Genomic DNA, 21,182 nt, shown 5'->3' with positions numbered 1-21,182 from the left:
CTTCATCAGCCAACAAAATATGTCTCTGGGCCAGTTTAGGTCTTCAGTCAACAATTTTGCAGCTCCTAATTTACACAGTACCTAGGATAAACCTGGATAGGTGCTGGCAGATAAAGATGAGGAGCCTGGACTCCAGTAGCACAGATGGACAGGAAACGAACCACGAGAATAGCCAGGAAACATTCAGAGCTCGGCCAAGCCCTGTTCCACATCCTTTATGAATGGCAACCTGTATTTAGCCCTCACAGAGGCCCAGTGTGGGGTAGGGGACGTTAGTTTACGGAGGACAGTTGAGTTGCTTGCCAGGGTCATGAAGCCGGTAGCTGGCTAATAATAAAGTGGAAAGTGCTGTTTCCAGTGATGAGAGAGAGCACAGAAGCCCCCCTTTTAGATCTCACCCCTTCCCCCTTTGCCCATTTCCTGTCCCTCCTCCACACAGCAGCCTGAGTGTTCTTAACCTGTAACTGAGGTCATGTCACTCAGCAGCTCACCAGTTGGCGCTGTAACGTCCCCACTCCACTGAGGCGCGTGCCCTCGGGATGCCACCTCCCTCGCCAGCCCGGCCCTCCTCTTCGTGCTCTATGCTCAGCTGCGCTTGCACAGGTGGACGGTCCCCTCCCCCCGCCCCCAGATCTTCACAGTCACTCTCTTCTCTGCCCAGCTCTCTCCTTACGATGAAGGACCCTTCTCATTCCTCAGGCCTCAGCTCCAGTGCCCTCTCCTCAGAGGCCTTCTCTGCCCATCCTGCCCAAAGGTTACTCTCTTCCTGTCGCCCACGAGTGTGCTGTGTCTGATGCCCCTGCTAGAATATATGCACTGGGAGCACAAGGACTTGTCTTATTCCCTGCCGCATCCCACCGTGTGACACAGTGGCAGGCACCAAGTAGATGCACAATAAGTACTGGGAGAGACAACACATCCCCGAAGACGTTAGTCTCTGCAGAATCGGAGATTGGGATTTATCCAATGTCACAGAGTAACAAGTGGCCTAGTCGGGGTTTGAACTGATCAGCACGGTCCTTCGGTTGAAACCCATCATTGCCTCCCCACTGCTCTCAGCGCCTGACAGGTCTCTTGCCCTTGACGTCTGGCCCCCCAGCAACCCCTCTGGTCTCCGCTCCCACACTTAGCTACACACCCTCCCTGTGGCGACACCACATGACAGCCCCATCCCTCAGTCAGGCCATGTCCTCTCCAATCCATGCCCTTTGTCAGTTCTCTTCCCACAGCCCTTGTGATCCTTAAAGTTTCAGCTTAAACGCACCTTCCCCGGGAATTATTTCCCAAGCTCCTAGACGAGATTGGGGCACCCCCCCCTCAAGTGACCTTCACTGCATTTTTCACAAATGCCCTCATCTTCTCTTCTGCCCGTGCCCCACGCATGGCAGCCTGTTCATCCTACTCATCTCTGTGGACCCAGGAGCCCCCCCCGCCCCCCCCCCCGCCGGCCTGGCAGGTGGCATGTGCTAAATAAACATTTGTCAAGGGAATGAGTGAGTTAATGGATAAATAGTGAGCGAGTGATTGAAGAGCTCCTCACCCTACATCTATCCCACCCCCCTCCTCTGGGGAGCCTCACCCAGGATAAGATTTCCCGGCCCAGGCAGGCGCTTGCCCCTTGTGGATGTCTCCCCTTTATCTGCTAACAGAGAAATTGAACCACAGGGGCAAGGGAGCCTTGCATTTGTCTTGTCACAACACAGGAGAGGGAAGAACTTGGGCTTTTACTGTTATAACTCGGACTAAAATTAGCTCGCTGGGGGCGATCTTTGTTTACCACGGCCTGAGGCCACTGTGCTTGTAGGAAGGTCAAGAGAAACTGGACAGGAGGTGGGTGTTTACAAGTTCTGTCCAAACTGACCCATAATACCACACCACAGGCCCTCGTTTCCCTGACCCCTTGCTTAGTTAGGGCTGAGGAGGCCACTCGAGAAACTTAAGACATTAGTTTCTGTCTTTGAGGAAGGATCCAGAACCCAGGGTGTCTTCCTCCATGTCAGTATCTCACCAGGTTGTTACGATGCCACCTCCTTAGTAGCTTTTCTTCTTCCTCACGGCCCTTGGTGATGGGGTGGGGGGGCGCGGGGGTCAGAGTTCTGTTGTTTCCTAAGGAGTTCTATGGCTTAATTTGTGTTATATGTGAAGATACCCGCCATGACCGCCAGATTGGATGTTCCTCTGAATTGGTGGTTGGGTCAAAGTTCCCTACCGAGATTCAGCCAGAAGGAAAGGTGTGGAGGCAGAGATAAACCCACCTTTGAGGTAATTAACAGTGATAACACCACCCACCCTGTGGTGGAGCTCTCTCTACAGGCCAGGCACTCACTGAGCACACAGTCTAGACCCTTCTAGACTAGCCATTCCAAATCATGGTAAGATCCAGAGATCACTTACTAGCTTATCTTTGGGTCTCCTGTACCTTATTAAAGCTTAGAGGAGGCACACAAAACCTTGTGAGTTTGGTTTTTAGTTTGGTTTTTGGTTTGGTTTTTTTAGCTAATAAAAGTATTTGAGACCTAGAACTTCATTGGTTTCTAATCCCACCAACACAACTACTCATGTATGCACATCTAACTATATACACAGGTATAGGGACTTATAAAAAGTTACGCAACTGGTATCTGCTAGGGAGCATCTGGAAAAGGAATCACAGTTGCTGATACGAGTGAGTAATTTTGGCAGTGCAACTGTGCATCGGTTACCTCATTTATTTTCTTCTTACCAGGACTGTTGTGAGGCAAAAATCAGATGAGTCAAAAGTGCCCAAGAAGGTGCTGGGCTCAGAGCTGACAGGACACGTCCTGTTCCTTTGATCAGTGTGGCTGCACCCTGGTTGGGACCCTGCCTTTCCCCTCCCTCCATCTTTACTGGAAAACCCTGATTCATCCTTCAGGTGTCCACTTAGAGTCCTTTCCTGACCCTCAGAGTAAATTTGGCCCCTCTTATGTGATTTCATGGTACCTGCACTTTTCCCACTGATGGCAATTGTAAGTATTTATTTGTAATAAATAATTGTATTTGTATGTTAAATTGTAATTAACAATTGTATGTAATTGTATGTTAAATACTGGCCTCTCATCCTTCATTCTGATTCAGGAGGGTGGCTAATACCGTATCTAAATTCCTTCTGTGACTGGCCTTCAGACTGTGAACAGGCATTCAGACTGACTTTCACCAGGGTCAGCATTAGACACTTCCCTGCCGTTAAGTCCTTTAAAGTTATTTTTACTTTTTATTGGCAAAAATTTTCAAGGCAGACACCTATAAACAGAATAGAAATTTCAGGTACCTATTACGTGTCGAGGCTGAGAATACATTTGCCCTGCATCCTACTTCCTAAGTGTTGGGTCCGGTGACTGCTTAGCTGGGGAAGTGGTTGATAGAACTTGATGCTGGTGTTGTAAACGTGTCAGTAGGCGGCTCCCTCTGGAGAAAACGTCCATGTGCACGTGTGCCTGTGTCAGTGATTGCTCCGATGGACGGGGGCGAAGGTAGGGATTTCACTTAAGACATTCTAGTTGTTGGTTTTGACAGAAATTCCACTGAAGACGTGAATATTTCAGACCTTTTCTCAATCCAGAGTGGTATGAGGCTCAGGGGAACTGAATGCCTCTTTGGAGGGAATCTGAGCCAATTGATAAGCTGACCAGAGATTCCTGTCATGGTGTAAAGCCTGCCCTTTCCACGTGGTCTCTGTATTGGTCAGGGAGCGATCTTGGGGTTTCGGAAGAGACTAATCAATGTGGAGATTTTCTGTTCAGTTTGATGCACAGATTTCAGTAGTACCTGTGTCTGTGTATGTGTGTGAGTGTTTAAATGTGGTAAGTTGTTAAGGTGAACAAATATGAGTGCTGCTAATAATAGATACTGTTTATTGAGGGCCTACGTGGGTCAGTTGCTGTGCTAGGGTTTTGTTTTATTTTGTTTTTTTAATATTTTATTTATTTGTTTGAAAAAGAGAGTGAGAGAGAGATCATGAGCAGGGGGAGCTGCAGGCTGAGGGAGAGAGAGGAATAGGTTCCCCACTGAGCAGGGAGCCCAATGTGGGGCTCCATCCCAGGACCTGGGATCATGACCCGAGCTGAAGGCAGACGCTTAACCAGCTGAGCCACCCAGGCATTCCCCGTGCCAGGTTTTTTTGTTTTGTTTTGTTTTACAGTATATCTATTCCTCACAACAAGGTTTTAGGCTCGTGTCCTTACCTCCATCTTAGATGGGAGAAAAAAATGCAGAAATTCAGAGACTTACCCAAACCTAATTACATAGCCAGGGGCAAAGCAGGGATTTAAATCTATGCCCGCCAATTTCCAAAGCCTTTGCCTTTTCCATAATATTAACAGAGTACCCTAAAACATTCTGTTTATTTGAGAGCTAAGTACCAGTTGGGAACTTACTCCTTTATTTCATTGGACAACCCAGAATGCTCTACAAATTCTGTTGACATAGCTGACTCTAAGGTTTAGGCATGTCATAGATTTTTAAACAATGGCTGGCATCGGTGTTGCTCTCCTTCTGGTTTGGAAAGATTTTTCGGAATCAGGTATCTATTGTGATAACATTTTTAAACCCTTACTCAAAGTGCCAAGTCCATCTCATTAGCTGTTCTTCTACTAGGCAATCAAATCCATATTGGTCCCTTATGGATCCATTACAGTGGATGGGAAGCCAAAGGTTTTATATGTGTTTGGCAGCTCTCAGTTAATTGCCTAATTGTGACTTTCCAATATTAGGATTTCTGTTAAAAAATAATACTCTAATAAATTTGGCCTGATTTAATCCAGCTGAGGGGGAAATAATTAGGAAATGAATTTATTTTACTTCAGGGATAATAAATATCTCTTGCCTCACATTTGGAGGTTTACATAGTGGGTCACTTACATGACTCAAGCCAACTTTCAAGTTTTTTATTTTTAATCTCCCAACACCTACCTTTGTTCAGATTAAACAAGGACATTGCCTGTTCCCAGGCATGATTCACGTATTCATATGTCTGTGTCTTTGTCTTAAGGTTTATAACATATACCATTTTATGAATTTTTAATACCCACCTCATAATCTACTTCTTCCTTAAATTTTGTCCAGCGCTTGACAGCTGTACTACATGTTGTCTTTCTATTCTTTTTACTCCATTGGTGCTTCCATCACAGTAATTGATGGGCTCGTTTTTTCTCCAGTGGACTGAGGATCAGGACTCATGTTTTATCTCCATGCTCCTGACACCTTGCACAGAATTTGCACTTCATAGCCACTCAATATATTTTATTAAATTGAAATTTAAAAGGAAACTTGTGTGCTTTTATTTAAATAAGGCCATAAATTTGGCACGACTGTCTTCATGAATTCGAAATTCTCAGAAATGCTGTTCTTCAGTATTGTTCTTTTGTGGCAATCAAAGAGGTTGGCTTTACAGTAAATGAAGTGAACCACAGAATCTTCGAACCAGAATTGTAACACTAATAATGATAAAAACAGCAGAAGTCATCTATGTAATGCAGTTTCTTCTCTTCAGTCCAGACAATTCCCTGGTCAGCTGAGGGTGATGGGGGCTCTTCTTTCTCAAAGAGCCCTTTAAAGAAGACCATCATCTTCTCATTCCAACTCCTCATGTCTCCTGGCCCTGTAAGTTAGGCAGCTTTCCCTCTGTTAATCTGAATCCTCCCTTTCTGAAATTTATGCTCATTGCTTTCATAGAAATGAAAAACAGCTGCTTTCAACTGAAAATATTTCCCTTCCTAAAGATGGTTATTCCATCATTCCATATCCTTCTCTTCCCCTGGTGTAATTCTCCCTTGCATCTGACATTCTTCTTTTTCTCTCCATTTCCAAACTATTGGAATGCTACTTTGTTAATTTATTGGACTTTTGCTTAAAAAAAAAAAATAGGCGAGGTATGATTAGTAAGTGATCACTGATTTCAGGTGTACTTGGAAATACATCTCACACTGTTAAAATCAGTCGAACCAGCCAGATTGGTGGGTGACTGCAATACTATGACCCAAGTTGTATATGGGGGTGTCTTTTTAAGCCTGCCATCAACCATTCCCATTTCAGTTTCTCCAGTTGCTTAATTTATAAGACATGATTTATTTGTCATAAACTGCTGTGCAGGGTTCAAAAGAAACAGAAATGATGCACAAGGGAAATAGAGTAAATTTAGGCCATTTTTTTTTTTTTCAGATCTGGTTTATAAATAAGTCTTTCTCAATTAGAAAAACACATGATAATTCTCTTGGAGATAAAAAAAAGATCATGGTACACTCCGAGTGCACTCTTACCTTTCTGTATGGTTTCCCAAATAAGAAAGCCCTCAAGCTCCTTCATTGAAGCTGGTTATTAAGGATAGCAAACAGGCAACTTCCTTTTTTTAGTTTAGCAAGGATATTGGTTGACACTTGAACAGAAGCCTTTGGTTCCTTTTGTTTGTTGGTTGTTTTGTTTGTTTTTAGTATTTAAAATCTCAGCATTACAGACTGATTTGCCATGGAAGAGCTCCAGTGCAGTGCTCAAAGCAGACTTCCTCAGCAAGAATAAAATGGGTATATTTGTATGCAGTAGTAGGTTAAAGAGGACATCAGTGACAGGTGTCGAGTCAGCAGACATTTATTAAGCATCTTCTATGTGTCAGCCTTCCTCAGAAGCCGAGGATGCAGAAAGTACCATCCTTCTGGTTTACGGTCCAGGGTGGGAGAGAGGACAGTTGAGCCAGCATTAAAATGCAGTAGGTGCCACAGCGGGGAACACTGGAAACATAGTCGTCCACACCGTTGGACGAATTCCCGAAGGGTGGTTCTGAAGATGATTAAGATTTACCAGGGCTAAGTAAGGTGAAGGTGTTTCAGGCATGACCAAGCACAGAAGTGAGAGTGGGCATTCCCATCCTGGAAGCTGCAGGTGTGTTTCAGCCAGAGAAGAGGCAAACCAGGGATGCCCTCATACTCCTTACCCTGGGATCCCTAGGATACACATCTTAGGCAGGTTTTCATTTGTCTCTGGTATTTCAGCGAGGTTTCTAGAACCTCCACAGAGTTAGTTTCTCTAGCCTTCTGTGCTCCCCTAGACCATTGTGTATACCTGTATGAAGACCCTTCTTAAATTAGTTTTTGCATTTCCCCCTGCATGTCTGTCTTTGCCTTCTATCCTTGGCACTACTCAAGGGAAGAGATCTACTCCTCACCTCTGTATCTCTGTGGCACCGCGCTCAGTGCTGGCAAAAATATGTTTGGGGAATAATGAACCACTCCATGAATGGGTAGAGTGTTCTGAGTGGCTTTGCTCTTAACTTTGAGGAGGGGGCCCAGTTTGGGCCCAGTATTGGCATGTAAGTTCAAGATATAAACCAAGAATTTAAATATATAAAACTCAGTTTTATGTTGAGTCGAGCAGGGCTGAGCTGGGTGGTTTATGTCATTAAGTTCATTTAGGTCAGATAATGCTCATGAAGTTAGAGCTGAAGACCCATCTTATTTGTAGTGTTCTTAGCACTGCATCAAAGCGATTTTTCATTTGAATATTTCTTTCATTGATATTTTCTTTCTCAGAGGAGGCTATGAAATGACGATGAGGAGGATGCTCACTTTGATGAAAACAAGAAGAAAAATTACCACCTTTTGTTGGGCGTGTGCTATGTACCAGGGACTGTGCTACATGCTTTATGTAGATTAACTCCATTTTATTGAGTTTATGAGGCAAGTTACTATTTATCTAGTCCCATTTATCTGGTACTATTGCTTGCCTTAATAGATGAAGAAAATGAAGTACAGGGAGGATCTCTCACTCACTAGTGAATGTGATGGCATCACCATGTCTGACCCAGAACCTGTCGCTTGTACATGCTCAGTAGTTTCTTCCTCATATCAGCAGTAAAATCAGGAGCCTGGAAGAGTCCTTAGCAGTCAGCTATTCTATCTCCTTCCAGAGGCAGGATCATTCTTGAATTGAATTCTTTGCTATATACACTGTATCCGAAAGGTCTCTATACCCTCTGTCTACCTGATGAGCTCCTCCCCATATTTCAGGACTCACAGCTCAAGCTACTCCTCCTAAGGAGTATCTAATATTGCCCTCCTTGTCTTGGTGTCCCTCTTATCTGTGAAATGCCCCTATCACACAAGGGGCATGTTCCTGGAGGCGGTGTATATAGTAGTTAAGGACCTGGGCTCTAAAGCTAACTGTTCGGGGTCAAGTGACAGCTCTACCCATGTCAGCAGCTGATCTTAGGGGCTCTTCTGCCCCTGAGAGACTGTGAGTCCCTTGGCCTCAAGGGATGATATTTACTCTGAGTGGCTTAGATGGCTAAGTTACAAAATCACCATGTTCTTGACATTAATAGCAAACCTGATTGCATCTTCCTGAAGAGCAGACGCACTGTTTCTGCCAGTTTCTGAATCTTGATCCTTGAAGGACATTTGAGAAGTGAGGTTGGTTGGTTGGTTGTTTTTTAATACACTTTAATTTTTTAGAGCAGTTTTAGGTTCATAGCACAATTGATTGGAAGGTACAGAGATTTCCCATTCTCCCCCCACTCCCACACATGCACAGCCTACCCCCCATCCACATTTTCCACCAGAGTGGTGCAATCACTACAAGTGATGAACCTACGTTGACACATCATCATCACTTAAAGCCCATGGCTTACATTACTTTTTTTTTTTTTTTGGAGATTATTTATTATTGAGAGAGATTTTATTTATTTATTACTGAGAGAGAGAATGAGTGGTAGGGAGGGGCAGAGGGAGAGAGAGAGAGAGAGAGAAGCAGACTCCCTACTGAGCGGGAAGCCCAATTCGAGGCTCGATCCCAGGACCTGGAGATCATGATCTGAGCCAAAGGCAGACGCTTAACCCACTGAGCCACCCAGGCGCCCCCCATGGCTTATATTACTGTTCACTCTTGGTGTTGGACACTCGATGAGTTTGGACGAACGTATGACATGTATCCACCATTATAGTATCATATGGTTTCATTGCTAAAAATCCTCTGTGCTCTGCCTGTTCACCCTCTAGAAACTAGTTTTGAGGCTGTTTTTCTCTTTGTTTCTTTTTCTTTTCCGTTTCATTTTCCAGTTCCTTGCCTTTCCTTCCTTTTCTTAGAGACAGGATATCTTGAAAGTTTTGAAAACCTCACGTCTGTTCCCTGTCCCCATGGACACTTGCCTGGCTTCTTGCCCCCTCTGCTCCATGCAGACTAACCATCCGTCTGATTGGCAAATCCTTTCTTTCGCCCTCTGAATGCCTTCGGTCTGCTCACTGTGAACCCTGAGTCCTAGAAGCCACTGCCATCTTTTCATGCTAATTTTACGTATTTCTACTCCAACTCATTGTGAGTTGGCCTCACAGCTTGAACTCTCGAAAGCAGTGTTCCTTTTTGCCCCTTGAGGGAGCATCTCACTGTTGTCCTTGTGTCCTGGACTATGGTGTGCATCTCTTGAACATCTTAAGTTTTAGCAGAACATCTTCATGGGAAACCTAAGGCAGCTACTTATTTACCCCCTAGATCTCTGTGTTTCTTCATCTGTTTTTATTATTATATTTTTCCTTCATTAAGAAAAGGAGGTAACAGACAAGATAGACACAGAGAAATCAAATATCTCAAATATTTTACACTCTTTCACATGCTCTAATTGATTTGTAAATATTCATGAATGGGCCTGAAAAAGCGCATATTGGACCAGTGTAGACTTTTAATCCATCAGACCAGGGTTTAAACTTCTGCCTTGCTCTTTCGTAATGTATGACCTCAAATGAGTTACCCAACCTTCGTGAGCCTCAGTTTCCTTCTCTGTTGAATGGAGATACTGATAGCGTCCTTACCATTTTGTTGTGGGAACACTTGCAAATAACCTACATAAAAGTACTGGCATAGTGCATGGTCTGTGGCGGGGACTTATGACCTGTCCCTAGGTTCCTTCCCTTCCCCTTTTACTCCCCCACCTCTCATTTTGCTTCTAATCATTATCATCCTTATTTTTTAGGAGATAAATGCAAGTCCATGAGTCCAGGGGCTTCCCCAAAAGCTTAGAATGTTTTGGCAGTGACTTGAGGATCTTTTGTTTTCTGACTCTTAGATCTCTTTTTCCTTGGGGTCATGGGAAAAGTCCCTGAACTTGATTATTTATTCACTTCTTTCATGCTCCCCATATTGTCACAGCCATGTTCAAACCATGTTATCGGCAGGTCTCACTGAAAAGGCAATTTAATATTGCCCTGCGTTGCATCATTGCATATATTATTTCGGTCTGTCACGGACCTGTCAGCAAGGCTTGATGAAGTGCAGAGCCAATAGTACCAAGCCTGAAATCTGACAGCTCTTTCGAAGAAGCGGCTCTGATTGGTACGGGGATATTTCTTCAGAAATAAGGCCGTCTTGGTGTCTTTGTTGATACAAGTGGCAATCTAGCCCCAGTCATATCTCCCCCTGAGCTCTATCTTCAGAACTGGTGATTCAGTCTGTTGTATGGCTTGGAAAAACAGAGCCACCACAGGCCTGGGATGTACTGAAGGCTGCAGCCGGGAATAGTTGGGTAATTTATCCCCACTCTCGGGCTCTAATTATTCTGTTATTCGCCAGCTTGTTCGATTGAGACTCTCCAGGTTCTGCCTTACCCAAGCAGAGAACAAAAGGCTTCCCTTGAAAGTGGGGGCCTGGCAATGTCAATACAGTGAACTGCATATAAATAATGCAGCAGTGCCGACTTCATTTTTATAAAATCTTGTTGAGAAAGGCATGATAATGATCAGACCTCTGGAACTCAGCAGACGTGTGCTTTTGATGTGTGCCTTGCTCTGGGTAAAAGCAGGAAAGTCAAAAGTTCTTGTTCCTGCTAAGGCTTCTTCATGGTCTCAGGACTGTGATGGGAATCCTGGTGACATTTTCCCTTTGTTTCTCTCAGAGTTGTGGGGCTCCTCCCTGGCTGGAAAAACTCTGATATAAACACAGTGGGTCCACAGGAAATATTTTCTGAATTGATGTTTTTTATTAGGATGATGATGATGGTGATGATAATTCTCAGTTACTACTATTCATCATCAAAAATGGATTTTATTGCCATTTTAATCCTCCCAAGACTAGAGTGGCTTATCTCTCAGATTGCCCTCCCAACTGGCCTTCGGTCTTTTCCTTTTGTCTGTTTAGATTCCCCAAAAATGAGTCTTTGGGCTATAAACCTGGCAGCCAGAGCTCCAGGAGTTGAGTTGGGAGAAGGATCTTCAGGGCTGACTTGCAAAGAGGCATTTCCTTACTTTATCGCTCTGTTCTTGTCACGATGCTCCTACTTGTAGCTGGGCCTTGTTACCCTACTCAGTCTCAGGCGAACCTTTGTTGTCTCTCACGGTGCAGGAGAGGAGTACCCTGGTTGCTCATCGTGAGGGCACATGAGGATCTACTCACTTCCTACAAAGCTTTCAGCCATCTTGCCGTTTTTAGCCCCACCTGTATTCCCACTTTCTGAAGTACCTGGTGCCTTTGCAAGGAAATCACTGTGCTTCTGGACTTTTCACCCCGCTACTTAGGTTTTATATTTTGAAGTCTACCAAGGGCCTTACAACTGATCCATCTGTGTTTTCTGCCTTTCAAATCTCTGCTGCTATCATCTCTCCTATTATCTTTGTCATTGTGGGTTTTTGCCTTTCTTATACTGCCATCTTATTGGAATCTTTAAAGTGAGCAGAGGTCAACGTGTATTGCCAATCCTGCATCTTTAACTGGAAGGCTCTTTTTGTTTTTTGCTTTTTTCGAAAGAAAAGAAGATGTGTTAGAGATTCAGCATGTGTTTGTGTCTGGGGACGTAGGTGACGGGAGGTATGTAAGGTAGACAAAACACATTTTCAAAAAGCTCTCCTTGTTCCATTAAGGTGGGTGGTTTGTGCAGGGGACGCAGTGTTCTGCAGTTGCTCTTGGTCACTCCAGGAATCAAGAATCTAGCCTTCTCTCTTGTAGAGCTTGCTCAGGGCCTTATAATGGAAACAATTAAAAAAGTGATTAGGAACCTGAAAGTTTCCTCGTATAACTGACATCCTACGGTTCTCATTAATTTACTTAATAAACATGGATTGAGCTTTCAAAACTTTGGGCCAGAGAGGCACTGTGTCTGGTCCCGGGGAATGGCATGACGAATAAGGCAGATACGGACGGTCCCTGCTGTGGGAGGTCATGGCCAGACCAGAGGTGCTGAAATTCCCAAAAGGCTGGATGGAGCATCAGGAAATGAAACAAAGTAACATTCTTTTATTAGAAGGAGGTAGATGCTTTAGTACCTCCTGACCTTCCCCACTCAAACAGGCTCTTATCTGAAATACTACAAAAAGAGAGCAAGCCCACAGTTCTGGACCCCTCCACCCTGTCAGACCTTTTAATCAACATGGGCCACTGAGACTGATGTATTTTAGGCAAACCTGTGTAAAAAAAAAAAAAAAAAACACCAAGGGTGACCTTAGGTGGTCACATCCAGTTAAACTGTCATGAATCCTTGATGTCATGTACAGTCTCGCATTGCTTGTTAGTTCTGAGCTAAAACAAAGAAGAAAGATATCAAAGTGTAGTTGAGTTCAAGTTGCCATTCTAACAAACTACGATTTCTTCTTGAACCCACAGGTTGTCTTGATGAATTGACCCCTTTATCATTATGCACCTCTTTTTTCCCTGGTAATATTTCTTGTTCTGAAGTTTACTTTCTGATATTCATATAGCCACATGTACTTATTTATTATTAGTATGTGCCTGGTGTATCTTTTTCTCTCCTTTCACTCTTGAACCTATCTTGCATCCGTATATTTAAATAAGTTTCTTACAGATAGCATGGAGTTGGATTTCATTTTTTATTTTTTAATCCATCCTAACAATTTTTGCCTTTTCATTGGAATTTTTAGACTAGGTTTTAATCTGCCATCTTGCCATTTGCCTTTTATTTGTTCTGTGTATTCTATGTAATTTTTTCCCCTTTCTTGCCTTCTTCCAGATTACTGAAATGTTTTTAGTATTCCATTTTATCTCCCAAATTGGTTTATTGATTTTATCTCCTTTTTTTTTTTTTACTGGTTCCTCTAGAATTTATAATACGCATCTTTAAGTTATCACAGTTTACCTTAAAATAATTTTACACCCCATCACATATAATATCTTTCATATCTTTCTATCATTTGTGCTATTATAGTCACGTTTTGTTTGTACATATGTTATAAGCCCTGCAGTACATTGGTTTTCTTTTTTTCCTAAATTATCTTTTAAAGATGAAACTTAAAGTCAATTCTCTTTTTTTTTTTTTTTAAGATTTTATTTATTTATTTGACAGAGACACAGCGAGAGAGGGAGTACAAGCAGGGGGAGTGGGAGAGGGAGAAGCAGGCTTCCCGCCGAGCAGGGAGCCTGATGCGGGGCTCGATCCCAGGACCTGGAATCATGATCTGAGCCGAAGGCAGACGCTTAACAACTGAGCCACCCAGGCGCCCCTTAAAGTCAATTCTCTTTTAAAGAAACTTAAAAATGAAAACCCGCTGCTTGTATCTACCCACATATTTACTGATTCTGATACTTTTTCATTACTTTATATCAATTCATATTTCTATTCAGTGTCCTCTTCCTCCTCCCTAAAGAAATGCCTTTAACATGTCCTGCAATGCAAGTTTCTTGGAAATGAATTCTCCCAGTTTTTATTTGTTTGAAAAAGACTCTATTTCATACTAATTGCTTGAAGATCTTTTTTTCTGAATGTAGAATTCTAGTTTGATTTTTTTCTTTTTAAAACTTTTCAGCACTTTAAAGATGTCACTCCACTTTCTTCTGGGTTGCATTATTTCTGGTAAAAAGTTTGCTTACCTTGTTGGACTGTTCCTCTATTATATGTCTTTCCTTTGACTACTTTTAAGATTGTCAACTTTTTTTTTAATAATAATTTGATTATATAATGTGTCTTGATATGGTTTTCTTTGTGTTTATCTTGCTTTGGTTCCAGTGAGCATGGCTCTGTGGGTTGATAGCTTTTATCAAATTAAAAAAAAAATTGGCCATTGTTTCTTCCAGTATTTTTTATTGGATGCTGACTGTTAATTTTATGTTGTCCAGCGTCCGGGTTTTGTTGTCTTTTTTTTTTAATGACCGTTGAGCTACTTTTTCTGGTAGGCTGTTAATGTACTTGGCTTTGTTTTATTTTTTGGAATGTTCATTCAAAACTTTGTTTATTGTAACCTTTACACAGGAAGGTTCAGTTACACTTCTAAGGCATTCTTTGGGGGTCTCCCCGAATGTCCCAAGTGATCAATGAGGACGTTCCACTCTAATTTTAGTCACTGAGATGATTTGCACTCTTAGGTCTTTGTGAGCCCTGAGAATGTCTCAGCTCATAGCCTTCAACCAGACCTCTTGGAGTGTCCATGTCCATATCTGCATCTTTGTAGTTAGATTCCGTGGGACTCCTGTGCAGCTTTTCAAGACCCTCTTTCTGCATAGCTACCTCTTCTTTGCCATCACAGCTTCCAGCCAACTCAAATTCCTTGAATTCTCATTTTTGTCTTCCCAATTTTGTGAACCTGACCTGTTTTCCTTGGCATCCTTCTTTCTGCTTTGTGGTCAGATATGGGCTTCCTGGCAGAAAGCCAGAGTGATGTTAGGGCTCACTGCATTTGATTCCTTCTCTTAGGGATCACAGTTCTGTGCTGCCTGTTGTGTTGTTCAAGGTCTGAGAGCAGTTGTGTCATTTTTTTTTTTTCCTGCTTTTCCAATTTCTTAAGGTGGGGGTGGGGAGGTAAAATCCAGTCTCTTATTAGTCCATCATGGTTAGAAGCAGAAGCTTCTATTGTTGCTACTTCAATAAGAGTTTCTATCTTGATGTGGCCTTTAACTTCATCAAATACTTTTCTTTCTTCAATGTGAGTTGATCATTTTTCTCTCCTTTAATAAAATACTGTGGCAAAAATACATTCATAGATCTTTAATTATTAAAATGTTTTGGAATGTTGTTCATTATGTACTATTTTCCCATTTTTATATAAAATTTGGTCATGCCTTGCTTAGAATTTTTATGCCCCTGATTCAGTAATGTAAGAGTGGCCTCTGATTTTCGTTTCTTATACTGTCTTTGTTTGGTTTTATAATATAGTTATCCTAGCTTCATAAATAACTTTGGGAGCATTTCTTCTTCTTCTAATCTCTGAAATAACGTGGAATGCTTTGTTCCTTGAACATTTGTTACAACTTTCTGGTACAACCATTTGGGCTTGAAATTTTATTTGAAGGATAATTTTTAACTGTTGGTTTATTTTTTAAATGGTAATAAGTTTATTAAGGTTTTTTATGTTTTCTTGAGTCAGTTTGGTAAGTTCTGTCTTTTTAGTCAATTTCCTGTTTCATCTAAATTTTGAAATGTACAAGCATAATGTTATTTACTTAATCTCTTTTTTCTATTAATATCGGCTTTTTCTGTAGTTATGTCCCCCGTTTTCATTCATGATATTTGTTATTTTTTCCTTCCTCAATTTTACCAGAGGTTTTTTTGTTTGTTTGTATTGTCTTGTCTTTTTTAGCTCTCTTGATTACCTAAATTTTATCTTATTATGTTATATCTTTCATACGCTTTTATCTTTACTACTCCTTTTGATCTTTTTTTTCAATTTAATCTGTTTTAGTTTTTTATAATTTCTTAAGTTGTCTGCTTAGGTTATTGATTTTCAGACTTTTTTATTTCTAATAAAAACTTTTAAACTCAAAATTTCTCTGTAAAATACCATTTTGCCTATTTAGTCTCTGCTTGTATTATAAAATGTTATCTTTCTGTCTCCCCCTATGTGAACATACAGCATTGAATTTATTGATTGTATTTGAGTCCTTTAATTCCTCAATAGTAATATTATTATTATTTTGGTTTACCCATTTCTTAAATTCTGAAAGTACAGTAAAATCTTCAAATAAATTCTCTTTTCAAGTGGCCTTTTTTTTTTTTTTTTAATTTCTGGGAGCTCTTGTTTTATATATTTCACATTATGTTGTTCATTCATAAAATTCAATGAACAGTAATACTCTTGGATTGAGTATTTTGTCATTATGGAATGCCCCTCTTAGTCTTGGCTAATATTTTCAATCTTGTATTCTACTTTGGTATTTAAATTGTCATATTAAAAAATTGTATTTATTTTTTGTTGGCTTTTTAAAAAGATTTATTTACTTATTTTAGAGGGGGGGGATGTGGGGGAAGGGCAGAAGGAGAGAGAATTCCAAGCAGACTCCGTGCTGAGCACAGAGCCCAATGGGGGGCTCAATTTCATGACCCTGAGATCAGAACTTGATCCTAAACCAAGAGTTGGGCACTTACCATCTGCACCACCCAGGTGCACCTCTTTGTTGATCTTTTTATAAAAAACCTTTTTATCACATTAAAAAAATCTAGGTTGTAAACAAGATAGAACTCAATTTTAACCCCAGTGTGATTGCTGTTATCTTTTAACCACTTGTGGAATTCAGCCCATTAACGTTTGTTGTCATAACTGAAATAAGTGACTTTATTCTTTCTATGTATTTTTATTTTCTATTTATATTATGTTTCCCTCTTTTCCTTTTGATTGGTTTAGTTTGGTTTGACTGACTTCTTAACTTTCTCTTTATTCTTTTTTTATTCCTTGTTATTTTGAGAATTCTACTAAGGTTTTTGTTTCTGTTAGAAATTACCTTCTCATTCCATACACTAAACTTAACATTCTGCCCAAACATACATACGCACACATCTGCATACTTCTCCTGTGTACCCCTTCTTTAGTTTCTGACTCAGGTTTTGCTCACAGTATTTTCACTTCTGGACCATTACTAGATTTTTCCTTCTAAATATAGCAGGGAGGTGTTTCAGGAAAACTTAATATTACAAATCCCTGCTTACATTATTTATCATCATCTATGTAGATTTAAATATATGTGTATGTATATGCACATGTTTGAGCACACATGTACACGTGTACATCATGTACGTGTGCACACGCACACATATGGAGAGAGAGAGTGAACATCAGTGCTCACCGCCGCTGGCTCCTCTAGTCTTTGATTTCCCTTACGTGAATCACTTGTTTTTTTGGTTATGTTCATTCTCAAGTATTGTCCTCAGAGCATGTATATGGGAAGTGTGCTTTTTGAAGCCTCGCATGTTGAAAATGTTTTCTTTTGCCCTGACAGCTGAATAATATTTTGTCTGGGCATAGGATTCTTGGATCATTTTTCTTAATAGTCTGTACATTGTTCCACTGTCTTCTACATTCCAGAGGTGTAGATGAGAATTCCTCAGCTAGTCTGAATCTCTTGCCTTTGCAAGTAACTTATTTCTTTCTGTCTGGAAGCTTGTATAATTTTCTGTTTATGCTTGAAATTCAAGTATTTCCTGGATTCACTTCCTGGACTTAATGAGAGTTTTAATCTGCAAGCTTAAATCTTGCTTCAGCTCAGTATATTTTTAAAAAAATCTAGTACTGTATTCATTTAATTATAGCATCTCTTTCATCTTTTTTTGGATGTGTGTATATTTTTAATTTTTCTTTTTCTCTTAAAAAAAAAAAATCCCTTCTGGAATTCCAGTTATTCTCATGTTACATTGCTGGATCTGCTCTCCACGCCTCTTTGTTCTCTCATCATTTCTCTCTTCATGTTTGCTCTGGGAAGTATGATATGTTGTTCACTTGGTCTTCCAGATAATTAATTTGAATTTCAGCAGTGCCAATGATTTTTTAGTTCTGCAGAAACTTTTAAATTGAAAATTGAAAATCAGTGGTTCTCATTCAGAGCCTCCTTCTGAGCTCTCACTGCTTCCCTTAGTGATGCTCAGTTCCTGTGGTTTCACCATCCTCTCTTCAGAGAGACCTGCCTCCTATACATGTTCTCTTGGACCTGCTCTCACACGAACTGGACCCCTAACTTAGATATTATTTTGGTTCTCCCTGCTTATTGATCGCTGTTCTTTCGACTTGCACCTAGGATGTTATAGTCTCTTCGGCATTAACAGATCTGAGAGCAGTGAAGGCCTAGCAGTTTCTGCCCTGGCAGTCTGGCTCCAGAGAACAAACAGCCAGTGGCCCCTTCTCCCTGGGGACAGCACTCCTCCCTGGCTGCCCATCTGTGAAACAGCTCAGCCTGCTAGTGTCGCTCCAGTCTTTCGCAGTCCCCTACCTGCAATTGTAATCCTACAAAGTACATCCTCCATCCCCAGTGGGCTGGTAGGTCAGCTTGCCTGATGATGAAGAGTTATTCTGGGAGTTGCAAGCTGCTCACAAACACCTCAGGGAATGACAGAAAACCGGTCTTAATAGAGGCCTCAGGGGGAAGGCAAACCTTTTGTTCTGCTACTGGTACCTTGTCTGTACTCACTAAGATAAAATCCTGTGCTCTCTCTGTCCTGGAGATTTCTGGAGAACCTGTGGCCTCAAGTGTACTCTCTGCATTTTGCCAATTCTGCTGCTTTTACACATTTATATTGCACAGGAGTTGATTTAAAGAGATCCACATGAAATGGACCCTCATAGTGTTTGAGTAATCTTGATGGGGGATGAAGTTGCCCTAGGCATCTGCACCTGTAAATTCCCTGCCTCCTGGGCTCAGTCATTTTCCCTCAAAGCAGGCTCTCTGGCCCCCCATTCTAACTTGCTGTGAGGACTGAGCCATCCCTCTCCTTGCCCTCTTGGGGTGGGGGGGAATCTACTTGGGATAACTTAGTTGTACTATAAAATGTTGAGTTAACTATTGACCATTACCAACCACAACCAGTGCTCAGTAGTTTAACATAATAATCATGTATTTGGCTCAGGGGTAGCTCATTTAGGCTGTGGTCTGCTGGGTGAGTCTTCTAGTCTTAGCTGAACTCACTGCGTCAGGTCTTGACTGCCTGGGAGGGGATGTGAGATCCAGGTTGGGCTTGGTGGTCATTGCTCTGCTCCACCTATCTCTTCTCCTCCTCCTCCCACCATTGGGCTGGCCCTACCTGATTTTCTCAAGGCTGTACCAGAGGTGCAAGAGAGCAAGCAGAAATGCAGAATGCCTCTTGACGCTTAGACTTGAACCCAGAATGCTGTCCTTCTGCCTTACATTTTTGGCCAAATCCAGTCATGTGACAGAATCCAAAATATAGAGGTAGGAAGGGAGATCATGTCCACAGTTTGGGGGTGGGAGGGGGTAGGGCAGCATGGCAAATTACACGGCAAGAGATGCAGATATGTGGAGGGTCAAAGACTTGGGGCATGAACTCAACCTGCCTCTGCTCTTAAGAACTAGAATGTAGTATTTTCAAGTTAGAATGCTGCCGCAAAAGAGAGAGCTGTGAGTTTAGCTTGGAGGTAGCGGGGAGGTGCCATTGCAACCGGACCATCTGGATGACTTGGAGTTTGCCAAGTAGACAAGAATGAGTGGAAGGAACAATAAGCAGTTAAGACAGAAGGAACAGTCAGAACAGAGGCATAGAATTCTGCAAATGAATGGGGCATTTGGAGAATGAAGGGTTGTTCTGTGTAGTTGGATCATTAGAAATAATCTGTCTACACCATCTTCTGTTCCATAGCATTGTTCTTTGCAGTGAGCTCTCAGAGCTTCCAAAAAGTTGGAATTCCAGGCATTGTGCCAGGAGGAATTAGCCTATTTTGTATTCTTCAGGATATGCTATACAGGTGACTACCTTCTTTATGCCTCAAAAAGAAAAAAAAAATGTATCTAAAGTAAGGTGAAGGATTTAGCACATGTGTATTGCATTTCTATTGGTGCTAACATTCCCTCAGTATATCTGTTTGGCTTAGCTCAGCTCAGTGTGCTCTGCCATCTACATGATCTGAAAAAAAAATCAGTAATGATCCATAACATTTGTTTGATTTCAGAAGAAATTTAGGTCTCACAAAATGTCACCTCTGTGGAGCCTCTCTTGCTTGATGCTTACTCCCCTTTCCTCCCACCACGTTATATCCGATTCCCCTGCTAAAGGTTTTCACTCGTCTCTCTACCTCCTTTAGAACATTATTGTTAGTATGTGATTTTAGATGCCATTGATCAAGCTATGTCTCCCCTAGTTTAACTGTCAACTTCTATGTGAGCAGAGGACCAAGTCTCTGGCATACCACTGGTTCCCCAGGGCATCACCTGGTGCCAGAATCATAGTAACTGAATACTAAATATTTGAGTGGGTGAGTGAATCAGTGTGAGTGATTGAAGGAGATGCACCTTGACTCTATGAGATAGGTTTATCTTTAAAACTGTGAGCCTCCCATATCATTTACCTGATGAGTGATAAACCACAGGCGAGGTGGACAAACCATATTCATTTGTTAGTGCTGCCGTTTACTCGGTATTCATTGTGGCTGAATGTAGACTCAGTACTGGAGACAGAGCTGAGCAGGGCTGATTTTGCTCTGAAGGAGTAGCTAGAGTTAATGGGAGAGCTAGGGAAGCCAATGGGCAGAGATAGTTACTATGGTCACTGTTAGGACTATGTCCAGATTGAAGCTTAGAGAAGGGGCTTTGGACTCAGCTTGCCCTTCACTGGGGCCTCATGAAAAGGGATGATCTGAGCTGAGTCGAAGGCTAACTAGCAAATACATAACAGTGAGGAACATTCTAGGCAGAATGACGCAAAGATGCACAGGGAAGTGAGAAATCAAGGCCTGCTATGGGAAACTTCAAATAATTCAGTTTTGTGGAATGGAGAAAGCAAGGGTGGGAACAGCAAGATAGTAGTCTGGTGGTCGGCATAGTCATATCACTAAGGGTGTTTTAAGCCCTACTAAGGATTGGATTTTTTTCCTGAAGGCAATGAGGAACAATTGAAAAGTTTTAATCAGGGATTGATAGCATCAGATTTCATTTTCTAAGGTTTGCTATCGATACAAGATAAGCATGGAAAGCAGTAGCACTATTGGGAAGATATGTAAAGGAGTTAATTATACAGCATTTTAAGGGCTGTGGTAGAAGGTATGTTGCATGTTCTAGAAGTTCAGAGGAGGAACATTTAGACCCAGAACTGAAGACTCAGCCTAGGCTGGAGAAGTATTTGAGTTATCCCGGGGGAAGAAGCTGGGAAGAATTTTCCAAACAAATAGGAGTAGGGCAAAGGCACAGAAATGTGCAAGAATTTTTTTTTTCCAGAAAACTGCAAATGATTTCTTTATTGCTGGAGTGTAGAATACTCAGGGTAAATGTATGAGAAATAAAGCTGGAGAGGAAAGTACCTTCCAGCATTCCAGTCT

At 41.7% G+C, this 21,182-nt stretch overlaps 1 protein-coding gene across 15 annotated transcripts in view; it reads left to right on the top strand.

The window, feature by feature from the left end:
* FGGY (FGGY carbohydrate kinase domain containing) overlaps nucleotides 1-21,182 on the top strand; it is a 395,846-nt gene that overhangs the window by 121,054 nt on the left and 253,610 nt on the right. The window lies entirely within an intron of this gene.

Source organism: Mirounga angustirostris, unplaced genomic scaffold, assembly GCF_029215605.1.
Source record: "Mirounga angustirostris isolate CCGP_5_RB_7025 unplaced genomic scaffold, mMirAng1.0.hap1 SCAF_4, whole genome shotgun sequence".
NCBI classification, from domain to species: domain Eukaryota; kingdom Metazoa; phylum Chordata; class Mammalia; order Carnivora; family Phocidae; genus Mirounga; species Mirounga angustirostris.
Note: the sequence above shows the minus strand (reverse complement) of the source record. Positions and strands in the feature narration are given on the sequence as shown.